This window comes from Lissotriton helveticus, chromosome 1_1 (assembly GCF_964261635.1).
Source record: "Lissotriton helveticus chromosome 1_1, aLisHel1.1, whole genome shotgun sequence".
Lineage (NCBI taxonomy): Eukaryota > Metazoa > Chordata > Amphibia > Caudata > Salamandridae > Lissotriton > Lissotriton helveticus.
Genome location: NC_136057.1, coordinates 1,457,883,455 through 1,457,898,969, shown reverse-complemented (window position 1 = coordinate 1,457,898,969; position 15,515 = coordinate 1,457,883,455). Strand labels below are relative to the sequence as shown.

At 43.9% G+C, this 15,515-nt stretch overlaps 1 protein-coding gene across 1 annotated transcript in view; it reads left to right on the top strand.

Moving 5' to 3' along the window:
• The first annotated feature begins 2,805 nt into the window (after nt 1–2,805).
• NR4A1 (nuclear receptor subfamily 4 group A member 1) overlaps nt 2,806–15,515 on the top strand; it is a 105,788-nt gene continuing 93,078 nt past the window's right edge. The window contains exon 1 of the mRNA XM_078686018.1: nt 2,806–3,093. The gene's annotated coding sequence lies outside the window, so the exon portion shown is untranslated. The remainder of the gene's footprint in view (nt 3,094–15,515) is intronic.

Here is a 15,515-nt window from a genome sequence, read left to right as displayed (position 1 = left end):
GAATTTGCAGAGGTCTGGGGGCATATAAAAGACAAAAAAATTCCTTGTCTGTCTCATATCAAGGCCCTTACCAGATATATAGGACTGCCCCAACTATGGGAGACCCCAGAGCTCAGCTGTGTGAGTATACCTAGGGCACAGTTGTTAACCCTAGTGAGGGAGAAAAACGTAATTGCACTACATCGATCAACAACCCAGGGTAGGTTGTCTGTGGAGTTCCTCCTAGTAAAATCTGACCCTCGACAGGAGGAATTCCTAGATGTAGTCCAACCCCCCTCTTGCAAGGAAATTGTATACTCAATTGAGGCATGGTTCATTACCAATAAGGGCATTTACTTCAAAATGGGCTACAACAGATAACGAAACTTGCCCAGCATGTAACTACATCCGAGAAGATGTTGCACATGTCATGTTTTTTTGTCCAGCATATGTTACAATAAAAAAATGCTGGCTAATCCCGCTATGCAAAAACTTGGGCTTTAGGCAATATATGCAGGCGTGTAGAGTCTTAATGTACGACACATCACCACCTATTGTCTTTGCTGTTTCCCGCTTCTTACATTGTATGTGGCGCAGTAGGAAAAGCTTTGTTTAGAGTTATTGCAAATCTATCTGGTTTAATCCGTTCTCTTTTTTAAAAAAAACAAAAAAAACAGTTTTATCAAGATTGCCAACCGATAACTATCTGTATAATTAACTTTTTATCTTCATTGCGAATCGTGTATATTTATTGTTTCATCTATTGTGCTTTGTATGTATTTTATCTGCACTTTTATGGTCTTTGACCGCAATAAAGTTATCATTAAAAAAATAATAATAACTATTAAAAAGTTATTTCATTCCTTTTTCAGCTAGTCTCATTTCTGAGATACAGTATTAGGATTTTAATCTACACTCTAGTGTTCTACAAACAGCAGCTAGGCGTGCCGCAGTGAAAAATACCTTTTGCTTGCTACTCATTGCAAGGGCAACTTAACATGAAATTTCAACATGTTCTACTTAAATACCATGCACCCTGCCTTGTGGGTAACAAAGCCTATACAAGGTTGATGTATGACTATTTAAAAGGGAGGTTTTGACCCATCAAAAGGGATTCTTTTTACAGGTTGAATTGCAGTTTTTAAACTGCCACAGTCAGGCTACAATGGTAGCACTGAATACACTGTCACTGTAGTGTATGGATGGCACCATATGTGCTGCAGTCCACTAGTGACATTTAACTTACAGGCCCTGGGTATATTATGTACCATATACTAGGGACTTATATGCAAGTTTAATATATCTGTTAGGAATATGCCAATTCGACCATGTTTAAAGGAGGAGCACTCGCATTTTACTACAGGCAAGCAGGGGTAAAGCGCACAAAATTGCAAAACCAGCAAAATGAAGGGTCCTGCAAAAGGAGGAAAATGTGGGGTGACCGTACATAAAATGCAGATTTCCTACAGCCTGCCACAGTGAAAATAGCTTTTAGGTCATAGTCGGTGTAGGTACATGGTAATATTAATGTTGTACACTTCTCACTTAATAAATATAATGCACCCTAGCTTGTGGGCTACAAGACCTACGTAGGCAGCCTTACTGAAATGTAAAAAGGAGGTTTGTTTTAGCTGTGAAAATGGGTTATTTTAACAGCTCGTAGTTCAGATTTAAACTGCAGCTGTCAGGCCACAAAGGTAGGCCTGCAGCCTTGTTTTCCTTGTCACACTAGCTAATGACACAATAAGTGCTACAGTCTAAATGCAACATTTAACTTTGAGGCCCTGGATGCACTTTTACACCATATTTCACATATAACCAAGTTACATATAGCGATTAGGATTAGGCCAATTCAATCAAGTTTAAAGGGGGAGTGCAGGCACTTCACTACTGGTTAGCATCTGTAAACCACACAGAAATCTAAAGCCAGCAAAAGAAATAGGGTCTACCAAATGTTATCACGCTGAAAATACAGATTTCGTATAAATAGGGGTGTAATGTTAGTATTTGAAAAGAGTTGCACGTTGTCATGGTTTGTATTATGTTTACATTGGAGTACATTTTGCACTCTGGACCTCACTGTTTGTATTCAGTGGTTATATAGTTTACATTTTCTGTAATGCTCTACATGTCACAGTCTATTTGTGAGGGGTTATGTTTACATTAGTTAACGTGCTGCGACACAGCTCAAGGTTTGTGTTCAGGGGGTGTGCAATTGTTTACATTTGGAAATGTGCTGCAATAAATGTTATTTTTCTGTGTAGTTCGATGACACCATTGTGTAGGTCAGCATTGCAGCGGTACACGTAAACGGTGTCGGCCATACACGTTTGTTTTAGGCTTTGTTTCCCTGAAGGCAGTACATGCGCTCTACAGTGGAGGAGGGGGCTTTAGGTCAGGGGTCACGGGCAGTAGTAGTACGAGTGTTGTGCATGCCAAGTCGTGTGCGTTCAGTATTTCCGGGGAAGCCTCCCTCGAGGTCCCACTCGGTCTGTTCGTGGCCCTCTTCGCTCGTGTTTACCTCGGTGGCTGGATTCTTGAGGGGTGGGGGGAGAGGATAGAGTAATCCATTCCGGTTCCCATTCTTCTGCGTGTATGAGTCTGGCGTGAGCGCGTGTAGTATTTCTCCGGCGCGGGCCCCCGGGCGCGCGGGGGGAGGCCTCGGTCACAGACTCTATTCCGGGCCCCGCCGCCTCAGCTGCTATTTTTAGCCCATTGATGCTCGCAGGGATTCCACTGACGTCCATGGAACGCACTGTTGACGTCACCAGCTGCTCAGCCCTCCTCTCCCCCGGCGGCGGCGGAGGAATCTGCGGGTGGTGATGTGAACCGCACTATGGTGCGTGGAAGATGGCGGAGGGATCCGGAACGGTCCCACACTGGGTGGGGAACCTGAGGTGTTCCTTGCGTCCCCTTACCGGCACCGAGATTACAGTCCCACCGTGTCCCCCCCCCCCTCCCCCATAGTCTCTACCCGGAAGTCATCAGTCTCCCCATATCGGTGGCACGAGGGAGCCCTGAACACCCCCTCCCCAACTCTCATTTGATCCGCGGGCGAAGAACCCCCGCCCCTCCCTCCGGAGCAGTTATGTCCCGTTCCGAAGGCGAGGGCAGGTGAGTGAGTTAGTGTACGAGATGCAGGGGTAGAGTACATACCACGCTAACATTTTGAAACGGGGAGGGATGCATTTAAGTAGAGAAACCATCGAAAAGGAGAAAACGACAATAAAAGAGTTTTGCCTTAAAATTCTCACTGCCTTATCTCACATATGTAGGTGTGTAGAGTTTTAAAGGTGGGGTACTGGTATGGTATTGATATAGCACTCCTTTATCCCTTTTAAGGCTTATGTGACTTTCGCATACATGCCAGCTTTATCAAACTGGATAGTAAGTGGGAGATTTTGAAAAAAATGTAGGGATGTATTGTCCCCATTGGCTTATGTTGAAGCACCTAAAATAAGTCAATTTTCATATGCTTAAGAGTCTCTCTGCACTTAACCATTCAGAGAGGAATCGTATCACTACAGAAGGAGTGTGAGAGGATGGTAGCGTGCATATATTACCTGGTATTACTTCTGATTTTATCTCACTTTGTGTTATGCTTCAGGAAATACTCAGAATTGTATGGTCCTTTAAACTCATTGTAGCTGCTGGTCATCCTTATTTTCTTTGTGTGCATGTTCCAGATCTTGCACTGCAGAGAAAGAACTTAACAATTGATTGTGTTCTTTAAAAAAAAAAATGGGGGTATTTGGGGAGATTATCAGGAGCGGTGCTGAACGGGGCCTGGGCTTTGATCAAAAGAAGATCAAGTCATGGTTATTTGATCTTCGGGTGAACAGTGCAGAGTGCTTTGAATGAGATTTCTCTAGCCACAGAGTCTGTTTGTAGCCTTGAGGACATGGGTGATGTAATCGTGCCTGCTCAAGTATAGCACTTGACTTGTGTTAGTATTCTTGATCCATAGAAGTTTGCTGATTGGGTGTTTTGGGAGCCCAGTGTAAAGACACTGGCATAATCGATGCATGACAACACTAGTACTCTTGCAACCAGAACCCCATTAGCTCAGGGAAGACGCTAGGCCAGAGTCTAATAGTGAATATTACATTGTTGGTCCCTTGATTGACATGTGGTGGAAGACCATAATAACACCTAGGTGCGTTACTATTGCAGTAATGTTTGGAGAGGCCCAATATCCTTAGACCCAACGGTGGTAGGGTTATTTTTTTGCTGTGTTCCATACGCGAGGATCTTTGTTTTTAAAGATTTTAACTTCACAGGATTCTGTTGCCTCCTCTTGCCTATTGCCCTCAATAGTTATGAAAATTTAGATGTGTCCAGATCTCATGGTTATTCTAGCTTTAGGATGAGCTGAGTGCTGCCAATATGGTTCTAGCAATTATGCTTGAGTGTTTCTTGTGTTTTCGGTCAGTGGGTACAGGGAAACATTACCTAGCAAGGGAGCTATGGTTGAGCTTTTGGGGTCACCTACTCCATTAGTAAACTAGTGTGCAGAACAAAGTAAGCAGGAAGATTTGGTCTCTTTCTGCATGGTATGTCTTTAACCATTTAAGAACGGTTTCTTGCTTCCCGCTGACGCTCAACATTTGGAGCAGTGGTTAACCGTCCCGAAGGCCGATGATGAGTTGAAGAGGGCAATCACACATTTCAAATCTATATTCTTCCTGTCATCAAAGATTGCAATTGACAACAATTTAGTACCTTTTCCTGGCAGGAAACCAGTCTGTTTATCAAAGAGGGGGTGGTTTTATTTGAGGAAATCAGAGATTAGATTTGTATTTAAGATGCTTTTTTTAATTTGTATAAATACGTTTTATTGTTTTCAAACCCATACATAGAACACATACACCACAATTATTGCAATAGCACCACAGTACAGATATCACAGTCCAAAGTTACAAGCCTCAACCATAATATTGCCCCCATCGACCCCCAATATTCAGTGTTTTTGTGGCCAACCTCTTGCAGCATAAATAGGCTTATGCTGCTGGACGCACCAGTCCACCCCACTCTCCATTCTACCAAAGAGGTGGCATGGGGAGAGTTCCAAAACAACAAAAAGAGCAGACCAGGTCTGGGGGTAGTGTGTCACTATACCAATGACTCTGAAACAATAAGATGCACATGTGTATCAATGTTGTTGGAAGTTATTGGACACAAAAGGCTAGAAAGAAGTCCCATCAGACCACCCTGCTGGTGGAGTTTACGTCATGTGGGACTTGCTGATCAGTCATTACCACACCCAGCCATATAGTGCTGTAGTGGAAGAGAATGTCAGCGATCCAGCCATGATGTTTGTCATGAAGTGGACTGAATAAAGTGCAGTGCTCAAAGAAAATGTGATAAATTAAAAATGGCTACACTGGCCCAGAAAGAACGCACATACTGAAGTCAGTGTGTCAATGGTTAAAAACACGCCTGGTAGGAAAATTGAACTACCCTATGGCGTTTGTGAAAATCGGTCGACATGTTTCAGCCTAAGGGGCAATTCCCCAGCTTTCTTCAGGACCTCAAGTTTATAATCGCTACTGCCACTATAACCACAAGTGATGTGTTGTGACTAAAAATTTAAATAAGTTTACTAATAGACAGGACAGATACATATCTACCAGGAACTAGAACGCTTGGACGTCCACTGGCGGAGGAAAAGCATATCTTCTTCCTATCAACAGACAAAAAATTTTTTGGGTTGCACAACAACATTAAATAACAGAAATACAACCGCCTGAATACAGAGTAACCGCATAGAAAAACACTTGCATGAATTAATTTACATTCTGCATATATAGGCTCAAGCATACTAGCTTTATCACACAGAGGCATTTCCTCACGGTGATACTAACCCAGCCTTGTGTGGGTGAAGACCTCACCTCACCCGGCGACCGCTCGGGAGTATGAGGCCCCGCTCTACAGTGTAGAAAAAAGGACAAAGTGAGTACATAACTCTACAGTGTCCTAGCCAATTGCTCTACACAATTAACCCAACGAACGTGTGATAGGTACCCAACTGCCAAACACGAGCCCACACACATCCACCCCAATGGCACCTTACACACCGCACATGCTGCGAGATACGTAATATCACATAACCCAATGTAGACACATAAGAGTGTCCCTAAACATTTAGGTGATGGTTTGTGAATTCCTCAGTAGAAAAAGGCTTATTTTAGAGGCTTGTTTGCAACCTCTCTAAAGGCTTCTTTTAAACCTCTCTTGTAGAATTGACATGGGGAACAAATATTGGCCTTCAGGGGACCAGCTAGGCAGCCCAAATGTGAGGGTTCCTATGTTAACAGAAATTAGAATCCTAACTTACTGCTCATTGGTATCAAGAAATATATCAAAGAAATATATATATGGACCGTCTAGACTAAAAGATCTTGTCTCTTCTAAAGGAGCTGGCTAAAATGCGGGTGGTCCGAAAGGACACTCACCTGTCCGTCGGTACCCCTGTCGTTGCACCAAGCGGAAGTGGAGGTGCTGATAGGTCCGCATTGAACCCTTAAGTAACCCCCAACCGGTGGTCATCAACACGGAAGAGAATATCAGGGCATGCGCGGAGAGAGACGCTGTCCCGTTGCGCATGCGCGGCCAGTTCCCGAACTGCCGGTAATGATTTGTTAAATCAAACATATTCCTCTGTACAATTTAGTGGAAACATGTGGGTATACTGGATCGCGTTTGCGTCCAAAGCCTCACTAAATAATGCGCTCGGTCTGGTGTCTGCCCCCAAGCTACCGCGCATAACCAAACAGGGGAACACTATTCCCTTTGTCATGCGCCCAACACCAAGCTACAAGAATGGGCTTATAATTGATTTAGAAATTAAAGTAAATAGATGTCTCTGGCGTATGTCCCCAACTAAGAGACACATCCGTGTGCTATAGGTCGAATGGTCGAATTAATATATTCATCAAATGTAGTTTCCTATCGTCATGGAAACGTGCACACTAGATTAGGTGAATGGTTCTTGAATGTCTGTACTCTGATTTTGATATACAATGGGCATCCTATCCAGGAAACTTCCGCATCCAAGTGCTCAAAGGGGGAGAGCCCTGAATGTATCAGCGGCTCAATTATAAGAGTCAAGACCTTTTTAGTCTGAAGGGGAATGAGGTTATTAAGAGTCACTCAGTGATGAAAGAAGACTCAGCCTTATGCCAACTTATCATGTTTAGTTAGTAGTTGTCATAGAGTTATATCGCATATCCATGAAAAGTGAAATAGTTCAAATCAGGTGTCATTAAAGGGAGGATGTGGACGTGGCTGGAAAGACAGAAAAGCAACACACACAATTAGGTTGGGTGAGCTAAGGACGATGCAAACAAACAGTGTTTACACTCAATTAATAGACCCGCAACTGGGAAGTTGCTCATAATACTAAAAACACAATTGTAGGGAGGGTCAAAGGGAATATTTAAAGACCTGTCTGCTCACTCCCCTGGTCAAATACAAAACAACAAAAAGAGCAGACCAGGTCTGGGGGTAGTGTGTCACTATACCAATGACTCTGAAACAATAAGATGCACATGTGTATCAATGTTGTTGATCTCCTCCGGGCCCTATTAAGTTTAGCAACCAGAGAGGTGATCCCAATGAAAGCTGATATTTATTTTAATGACTTTCCCTACGAATGCTCCATCGTATTTTGGCGTATAATTTCCTGAGTCAGATTTATTAAGCCCTTGCTTCTTATATTGTGGCTTAATGTACGAAGTGCTAAGTTTGTTGGTAAACTCTCCTATTGATAGAGGAAGAGCCAGTGATTACTCTGGCGGGTATGAGAGCAGATGATGATAAGAGAAGGTCTTTTGAATACGCTTGGGTCAGTTGGATGTTTGACAATCGAAACTTGCACAGTTCAGTGTTCTTTTATGGAGAGTATTTCGAACATGGAGTTTGCTTGAGTAGTTTTGGTGCTTTGAATATGAGTGAATGAGATGATACGTTTTTTCTTCATGAAGTGGGACTTTAGACTGCTTACTTTTTCAATAAAATTATCAATTAGTGAAATGAAGAGCTCTTCCAAGTATTTTGATTTGGAATCCTTGCTCCAGAGCTTATGGTTTTGAAGGGCTCTTTAGTTTGTCATGGAAGATCAGAGAAACTTCTTGAGAAGTTTGATCACTTGACTTCCTTTATTGTTGCTCTGTGTATTGTGTACGGTCTCTGTTTTTTTTGTCAGTGCTGTGTGTTTTTCTTCTGTAATTTTACACCTGAATTGAATCAGCCCACCTTCTGGCGATACCAGATTTGTGAGACTTGGTGAGGCTGTTTGTGAGCCATTGGCCCAATTGATTAACAGTCAACCAGTAGTCATTTGTCAGCTAGCTTTTCCCAAAGTACACTTGGGATCAGTGTTTTCTCATGGTCTTTTCTGTGTGTTCGCATTGGAGGCTGAAGGGTAGGGAAATGAGATGGGTGGTTTAAAAGTTGAGTGTTTGATGATCACCACAGTTAGCGGGAATGTTTTTTGTGACTTAAATCCGTATTTGTGGTTAGAGGGCAGGGTCTTATTGCTAGAATCTCTAGCCACTCTGGTAGGAGGTAAGATCCTTATTTATTGTTAGGGCCTCCATTTACAGCAATAGCAAATAGGTCCCGTTGGGTCTTCATTCTCCCTACAGCTGTTCCCAGTGGCGGCTGCCACAAACCAAAGGGTGGAGGGGGAGGGAACACTGGAGGGGGAACGCAGAGGGGAGAGTGCGTGAGGGTGCTAATAATAATCTTTTTTTAAAAAAGAACTTGCCTTAAGCCGCTGGCCGTGTTGTGCCTCCTGTCCTCTACGTGGTCCCAGCAGCCCATGGGACAGACTCCCTGTGCAATCCCCACGCTGCTCTCATGCAATGAGAGCTGCACGGGGATTGGCCTTAGCGGGCTGAAAAGACTCTCCGCTCAGAACAGGGAGTCTGTGGGGTTTCTCCTGCCTGGCTGTTGAATGCAGCTGGGTTGGGGAAACCTAGGTGCGCATGTGTGTTTGGCTGTCCTGTGACTGCCGGCTAAACACACATGAGCACTTAGAAGTGCACGTAGTACTTCTCCTCCACCCTCTCGTGCCTCGACCCGCCCCTCTCTGCATGCGCTGGCAAATGGAAAAAAAACTGATAATAGAACATAATTTTATTTATCACCTGCTGGCTTTTAGCCAGGCAGTGAGGCGACACTCCTCCGCTCTTGCGGAGGAGCTGCCACTTGCTGTCCTGTCGCATGGCTTCCACTGCAGACCACAGGTCAACTTTCTATTACATTATTAATTCTGCATTCCACTTTCAGCATTCCAGATATCATCTCAGACGTACATGTAATGGCAACAAACAGGATAATACAAACCTTCCTCTCCTGCAATCAACAAAATAGTAATTTCCTTGCATATAATTAAAGGGACAAGCATTCACAATTACTCATTTTCCAACATGTGTAACTTACATGTTCACGCAACGATATCCTCTTAAACTCTCCAGTACCCATGCAGAGATGCAGAGGCACAAAGGCAACACATAGAAGTCACAGAAACTCTAAGACCGGTCAAGTCATGAGGCTCCTCCCTCTACGTGTCAAAGAAAGGAACAAGACAACATGTAGGTTGTGACTACTGTTGCACAATGATCCAAGAAGTGAGAATCTTGCTACTTTCGCGGACATGAGGTCCTACCACCCCATGTCTGCACACTCACAGTGACCAGTGACGCCTCACAACATTTATGCCCTCAGGAGATGGAATCATGGATTCACAGTCCGAAGTCAGCAGGGGCACGCAACCCACCAGCTTCCTTTAACAAGGGTTTCCCCCATCATACCCCAGTCTGCATGTACAAAACACATTGCAAATGGAAAGTTTAACTATACATTTGTTACCCTAACTCAAAACTCCCTTGAGCAGACTTCAGCACAAACCTGTGATCGCAATTACTCTCATTTGCAATTTCCCCAGACATCCGCATATAGTTACTAAACAATGTGGGGACCAGTCAAGACCGCGCCGTGAGGGCAACGGCTATTTTGACAACAGCGCACTTACCTGCGCACCTACCAGCCGCCGAGGCCGCCGTGAGGGAAACGGCTATTTTGACAACAGCGCACTTACCTGCGCACCTACCAGCCGCCGAGGCCGCCGTGAGGGAAACGGCTATTTTGACAACAGCGCACTTACCTGCGCACCTACCAGCCGCCGAGGCCGCCGTGAGGGAAACGGCAGAGGACATCACTGCACCCCTTGCAGCGCCGTGAGGGCAACGGCCAAAAACGACATTTCCCAGGTGCCCCGGGGGTCACCGGCGCACCGGTGACGACAGAGGCAGCGCCCGGGGGCGCTATTAATCACGAGTACGCCTCCCGTCCCGCGAGGACGCGCGCGGGACGTGCCGGGCGGAGCCCGGGCAGAGCCCGGGCAGAGGGCGGGCCGTCTAAGGCCGTCCAAGGACGACCAGGGACGGGACGGGCCACATCCCTTTCAGCATGGGTAAGCGGAAACTGGTAACAACGGTGCCTGGCGAAGTGAAAGCCAAGGTGCCAAAGTACACGACTAGTATTATTACGTTTTTAACAACTAAGGTGGGGGAGCTATCAACTCAGATTGCAGAGTCAGAACGAGAGTTGGGTCTTGCAACTAGCCCTGGGGCAGTTAACATATCTAGTGCGTCTGCCATAAACTGCATACCGTTGGAACCTAGGGTCATCATTGATTCTTGCAGACCCACCCTACCACAACCCTCCACAATTCTTCCTTTACCGGTTTTGCCCGAAACAGTGATACCATCTTTACCCACGACCCCGGGGGTTGCATGTAAGAATGCTTCCAACCAGCCTGGGCCTTTTCAGCAAACTTATGTAACTGAGGAGGGCATCTCTACTTTATTGGAAAAACTGTTTACAGAAAGACTGGAAGCCGCATTAATCCAGATTGCTTCTGATATCACTGAGACTCTGAGGGATTGTGTCAAGACTCTTATGGCAAAATGTGAGCGTATCAATGACGCTCTTAATAGGCAGGCCCCCGTTTCACTTACACCTATGGGGCCCTGTCCTTCATTTGTCCAGGTTCCTGCCCCTAATGTCAGGGGTCCTCCCATAAATATATCGACTGTCACCTCTAATGTGGTCACTGAAAACCCAGTGCAAAAAATAAGGAAAGTGGAGGAGGGGATATATATTCCCTTGATGGAGGCGGTTCCCAGTGTAAATACCTCAGTAAGGCCTAGAGACCAGCGGGGGGCTGTGGCGAGAAGGGTACCCCCAGTAAATCTACCTCCGGATGCAACACCTTTTGTAGCTATTCTGGTTAACGTGCCCAAACTTGCAGATGGGGAGGTGGAACATCAGGACACTCTTTTTAAGCATGTTAAAAAATGGTGCAATGCTAATTGCACGGGAGAGAGTAACATTGCAGACAATATTGTCACAAGTAGAAGGGTGAACTGGGTGGGCTCAAGTAAGAAAAATGTAGAAGGAGATTGCGTAATTGTTAATTTTAAATCTAGAAGTGTTGCTGGTCGCCTCTTCTGGGATGGCTCCCCTTTGGACCCTGTAGGTAAAGGTGTTCGAGCAATGCCCCTTGGCTTTTTCTACCCCCGAGTCTATAGGCCAGGTGATAGTGAAAACAATAAGCCACATTTCTCCAATAATATTTGGGCGGAGGACAAACTTATCTCGCCTTTGTGTGGTAATAACTGGGTGACAAAGCCACCCAAGGGTAGCAGCCTAGTTAATCCTGTAAAGATCAGTCCTTCAAATGATTTGTTATTGTCAAATAGGTTCTCGGCTCTAGCCGATCGAATAGATATAGAATGACTAGAGCCTGAGCACGATAACCGGACTGTCCCATGCCCAGTTATTACAGAGGCTATCACATCAGATGATACGGTTAACACTCCTACAAATGACCCTCCAGAACTGGATCGGGGGCATATCAGGTTATTATCGTGGAACATCGCGGGCCTACGGGCCAAACAGGATGACCCAATTTGGCTACAACAAGTGAAGGAACATGATATAGTTGCCCTACAAGAAACGTGGTCAAAAGATAAGGGATTCTGGGTAGATGGCTATATTTCATTCTGTGTCAATGCGCAGAGCTCCACGGCTGGAAGGGATAGAGGGGGACTGCTACTTCTAGTTTCAGTAAAATTGGTAGGGTTAGTTAAAGAGATACCCAGTTCCTCACACTTTTTCCAGCTGGTGGAAATTCTTTTGGCAGATAAGAATAAGATTGTGTTTATTAATTGTTATAACTCCGTGCAGGGGGGTCCCCCTAATTTTGTTCTTGAAGGTTTATCCTCCTTTTTAAATAATTACATGTCTAAACAAACCACTTTTGTTCAGTTAATTATGATGGGAGATTTTAATGTTCATCTGTGTGAGTTACACTGCCAGATCATAGATGATACCGGTCCAGACCATACATCGTTGCCACATTTTGAACACACCCCGAAGGGTGTGGCAATGGAAAATCTGTTATCATCCAATGATCTATATGAACCAGGGTTTTCAGGTTTAACAAACCGTGTGGTCACGTATAATGCAAGAGGGAGTGAATCAATTATTGATTATTTTTTTATGTCCCCGGGGCTCTTACGTTATGTATTGTTTTACAATGCAATTGTAAGCGGGTTTAGTGATCACAACCCGGTGCTGTTAGTTTTGGATGCTTTTTCGGGCTTGAGTAAAGGGGACATGAGGGCTACTGGGGCGAGGGACGTAAAGAGTAGAGACCAGGGTAGGCGCCTCAAATGGTGTAAAGTTTGCCCTGAGGATTTCCATGCCCAGATTGAGCAAAAAATGGCAGCAGAAATTGAGAAATGTAGGGATGGAGAGAGGGGGGGGGAAGGAGGTACTTAGTGCCTTCGAGGCTATTTGTGCCGGAGTTCAAAAGGAACTAACAGCTAAACCAAGGAGGGGTTCAGCTCCAGCTTTTGGGTGGTTTGATCGCTCCTGCTCCAAGGCACACTCGGCTTTGCTGAAAGCCCTTAAACAATCCCCTAGAGATAGGTCTTTGGTGGCACAGTTAAGAATAAGATATGCTCTGGTGGTTAAGGCGCGGAAAAAGGCCATCAAAGATGAAGCTTGGGATTCACTAATGGATTCTGTAACCCTTAAACAAAGTTCCAAATTCTGGTCCATAATTAATAATCCTTTATTTGCTCAAAATAGTAACACCGATCTTGAAATTAACATCCCTGAAGCTGAATGGATCAAACATTTCTCCAACATATATGGCTCAAATGAACCTGTTGAGGCATTTGTAATGCCCGGTTCCCCAACTCCCACTACTAAGTTAAAATTTAGTAAACCTGAAGTAGAACTGGCAATTTTAGGTTCTGCTGCCAACAAAGCACCCGGTCCAGATGGGGTTCCTTTGGACCTATACAAACTTAATCCTGAGATGTGGGCTGAGATTTTAGCTAATGTTTTTAACTGTGTGTATGAGGGGGGATTGCCAAAAACTTGGGCATGTTCAATCATAGTACCCATTTTTAAAAAGGGCCTAAGAAGTGACCCCAAGTGTTTTCGTCCAATTTCTTTATTGGATTCTTCCATGAAGATCCTAGGCAAAGTCCTGTTAGCAAGAATTAACAATTGGTCGTTAGACAATAATATTTTATCAGATGCCCAGTATGGGTTTCGTGCTGGTAGAGGAACAGAGGACCAATGCTTAAATCTTCATTTGTTAATATCGAAATACACTACTGCAAAAAAAGGGTCTATTTTTGTAGCATTTATGGACCTGTCCACGGCCTTTGATTTGGTAAATAGAGCTCGGTTGTGGAACATGCTGTTAAAATTGGGACTTGATCTCCCACTTGTATACTTTTTGGCAGAACTCCACAAGGATCTAAAAGCTTCTATTAGAATGGATCATGACGGAAACCGTACAGCTTGGTTTAAATCATGTAGGGGTGTGCGGCAGGGCTGCATTCTTGCACCCATGCTGTTCACTCTATATATAAATTCTTTAGAGAAGACTCTTTTAACTGCTACTTTGGACACTCCGCGTGCAGGGGATACACGCATCCCTGTTCTTCTGTACGCGGATGACGCAGCTTTGATAGCTCGGACTCATTTAGGTCTGCAAAGACTCTTAAATGCTTTTAATGATTTTATGTCCGCACTTGACCTAGTGATAAATAATTCTAAATCTCACGTCATGGCCTTTGGGGCCGCCAAAAATAATACAAAGCAGTTTTATTGCAATGGTGACGTGATCACAAATGTCAAAATTTTTACTTACCTGGGTGTAATTTTTGACACCAAAGGAAGCTGGGCTCCTCAAATTACAGCTAAAATCAAAGCAGTTAGGAGCTCGGCCAATGCCATTTTAAGTTTTTCGAGGAGACTGGGTGGGAAACCAACTTGTGCTTTATTAAACTTGCATAGGGCAAAATCTGTGGCTATAGCGAGGTATGGTTCAGGCCTGTGGGGTTACGTAAATGGCGAAGCTATCCAGAGTGAAGAAAACAAGTTCCTTCGTTCCATATTAGGGCTTCCCCAATCAACAGCCTCGTTTTCAGTTCATCATGAACTCGGCTTAGGGTATATTATTGATACCCTCCTAATGGCTCCTATCTTGTTATGGATTAGGACCTGGGCTAATAACAATCTAGGTTTGAACCATAAAATATTGGCCGACTGTTTAAAACTGGACAACTCAAAAAAAATAGCTTGGTTATCATACGTTCAAAAATGTTCTTTGGACCTTGGTCGACCAGAGATTTTTTCTGCTCCCCACGGTCTAAAGAAATCTGATTTAGATTGGGTTAAGCTCAACTTTGTTAAGTTGAAATTTATGGAGAGGGAGGAACGCCAACTCGCTAAACCCACCATCAGAGCCCATTTCCTGACCATCACCTGCTTTACTATACAACCGTACCTTGCCATTGTTAACATCCCTTTTCACAGGTGGCTTCTGGTTAAATTTCGGTTTAGCCAGATTTATATGGTCCTTTGTGATAGTCAAGGCTGGCACAAGGAGGAGGATGCTTCTGTTTGCAACTGCGACAATTTTTCAATGCAAGACAATATGCACCTCATGTTATTCTGTCCTTTTTTTACTGTGCCCAGACAAAAATATCTGATACCTTTATTGAAGGACAAAGCTTTCCATCAGGCAAAACCTGCCCTCCTGTATCTCCAATTGTTGGATTCAGCTTTGGTCATGTTTAGCGTGGCCAATTATCTTGTTGCTGCTGTTAGGATCAGGAGGAGACGACTTAAAACGTAATATAAGGGTTTTTGCACGAAAGAAGGAAATGGAAAATGCTTTTGTACCTGTAATTTTTTAGCTTAATATTTAGTCTTTTATAACTGTTTTTCCTTTTAAAAAATATGAATATATAAATTATGATGTTTTTAAATTGTGTATATATAAATTTTTACTGAAGTGTGTAATTTCTAAAAGTAATCTCTAAATGAATATGTACTGTCCCTTTTCCTCTGACTGTAGAATGCTTTTATGATTTTTAACTAAATCGAATAAAGTGGTTTTTGACTTGACTTGACTTGACTTGACTACTAAACAATGT